We start from the raw sequence: 2,500 nt of genomic DNA, 5'->3' as shown, positions 1-2,500 counted from the left end.
GCGCGGCCCGGAGGCGGCGCGTCGCCACGGAGGAGAGGAGAGGACAACGGGGACGGGAGAGGACGAGGGGAGAGGAGAGGGGAGAGGAGAGGAGAGGAGAGCGGCGGACGGCGTGCGTGGAAGGCAGGGGTGGATGAGGACACGCGGCGGTCGCCCCCCGAACGCCGGACCCTCCTCCCACGTCTCCTTCCACGACCGACCGATTCCCAACTCTCTCCCTCTGTCTCTCTTCCCTCCGTCTCTCTCTCTCTCTCTCTCGACGCCAACGCAGCACACCATCCTCCACGCAGCCGCGAGACGCCCCCCGCCACGGCCAGCGACGGACGCCGTGCGCCCCCATCCACCACCGACAGACGCCCACGACGCGGGGCTCGGGGGCCGGCACGAAGCGCGGCGCGGCGCGGCCGCAGCCCGGGGGAAAGCGCGCGGCGGCGGACGACGCCGCGGCGTCCCGCGGGTCGCCGCCGGGGCACGCATCCCCGGGGCGCGGCCGCGCACGCAACGACTCGGCCTCGGGTCGGCCCGAGCCGCCCGCCCCGACACGGCGAAGGCGAGGGCGGCGGGGGGGCGGGCACGGACCCCGGACGCGCGCGGGTCAGGGCGCCGCGGAGGAGGCGGCCGGGCCGGGCCGGACCGTCGCCGGGACGCCGCCGGGGGCGGGCGGCGAACGACGGCGGAGCGGACGCGGCCCCAACACCACCAGCACCACGGGCCCCGGCCGCGAGGGCGCGGGACCGTCCCCGCCCACCGGCACACAGCCCCGGGGGTACGCCCAGGGACCGCTTGCGGCGCGAGGGCGCTTCCCGAAGGGGACCGACCGCGGAGGCCACGGCCAGGGCCTCGTCGCGAGCTCTCTCTCGCTCTCTTCCCTTCTCGCGGGCAGCGGGGCCCCCGTGGCCTCGGCACGAGGGGCACCGCGTCTGCACTTAGGGGGACAGAGGGCCCCGGACACGGGGCCCTGCGAGGAAACCCCCAGCCGCGCCACCCCGGGAAGGCGCGCGCGCGCGCGCGCACCCCGGGGGGGCGATTGATCGTCAAGCGACGCTCAGACAGGCGTAGCCCCGGGAGGAACCCGGGGCCGCAAGTGCGTTCGAAGTGTCGATGATCAATGTGTCCTGCAATTCACATTAATTCTCGCAGCTAGCTGCGTTCTTCATCGACGCACGAGCCGAGTGATCCACCGCTAAGAGTCGTACGAGTTTGGTTTCTCTGGGTTTCGGCGGGGTCCCCCGCCGGTGGCACGGCACATTTCCCCCACGGAGGGAGGGTTGCCTCTGGCCGGCCAAGTCAGACGAGACAGAAAACAGCAGACCGGAGCGGGGCCGGAAGGTTTCACGACGGGGCGCCCGGCACCGACCCGCAAGACGGGGCGGGCTCGGACACCCCACAGGCGCCCGGGGGGTTCCCACCTGCGCACACACACACCCCCCCCCGTCAGGGACGCGGGGCGCGCACGCGCGCGGGCACACGGGACCCGGCCCCGCACCACGGCCGCCGGGTAGCCCCCTCCCGACGGCCGCGGCGGCGGGGAGGGCCGGCGTGGCGCGGCGCGCGGCGCCCCGGCCCCGCGGGGGCGGGGGCGGAGGAAGCGGGGTCTGGGGGAGAAGGGAGGGGCCTCCCGACTCCCCGCGGGCCCGACCGCCCCGACCCCAAGGCGGACGGGCGACCCCCCCCATGGGTCTTTAAACCTCCGCGCCGGGACGCGCTAGGTACCTGGAGAGGGGGGAGGCGGGCGAGGCCGGGGAGGGGCAGGCGGAGCGCCCCACGCTCGCCGCCACCCCCGACGCCGACCGACACGCTCTCCGCCCGCGGCCGCCCGCAGCACGCGGGCCCCGGCGCTACCGGCCCGTGACTCGGGGGCGCCCCGGCCGGGCGACGGGCCCAACCGCCACACGGGACACCACCACGCCCACCGCCCGACGACGTCCCCACCGTGTCCCCGAAACCGGGCCTCGGAGACCTCCCCGCTCGCTCGCTCGCTCGCGCCCGGACGCGGCCCTCTCCTCTCCGCTCCTCTCCCGAACCCCGAACCCCCCCGCCCCCGGGGCCCCCTGACCCCTGCACCCGCCTCCCGGGCCCCCTGCTCGCCACCGCGGGCGTTCAGGGAGGCTTCAACGGGAGGCGCGGGGGGGGGGGCGAGCGGGCAGGGCGGGCACGCGGGGGGGGAGGGCGGGAAAGGGAGAGAGCGAGAGACAAGAGCCGGACGGACGGACAGACGGACGGACGACGGAGGAGAGGCCCCGGGCTCGGAGGACAGGCAGAGGCGCCCGGCGAGGGGGCGGAGGGCCCGGAGCGGAGGACGGACGACCGGCGCGGGGGAACAACCGGTCCAGGGCCGGCGGCGGAAAGGCGGCGGGCGGGCGGGCGGGCGCGCGGGCGGGGGGCCCCCCACGGGGAGCCGCCACCGCCGCGCCGCGCCGCGCCACGGCCACGCCACCCATCCCGAGACGCACCGGGGGCCCCGCCCGTGCGGGGGCGGTCGCGGACAGTGGGGCGCGAC

At 77.6% G+C, this 2,500-nt stretch overlaps 1 non-coding gene across 1 annotated transcript; it reads right to left on the bottom strand.

The window, feature by feature from the left end:
- Positions 1-1,039: 1,039 nt before the first annotated feature.
- On the bottom strand, positions 1,040-1,192 carry LOC131749665 (5.8S ribosomal RNA). Its single transcript, XR_009333719.1, has one exon. It is a non-coding gene; the product is annotated as a 5.8S ribosomal RNA (ribosomal RNA).
- Positions 1,193-2,500: the final 1,308 nt, after the last annotated feature.

This window comes from Kogia breviceps, unplaced genomic scaffold (assembly GCF_026419965.1).
Source record: "Kogia breviceps isolate mKogBre1 unplaced genomic scaffold, mKogBre1 haplotype 1 scaffold_256, whole genome shotgun sequence".
NCBI classification, from domain to species: Eukaryota; Metazoa; Chordata; class Mammalia; order Artiodactyla; family Physeteridae; genus Kogia; species Kogia breviceps.
This window is presented reverse-complemented; position numbering and strand designations above follow the sequence as displayed.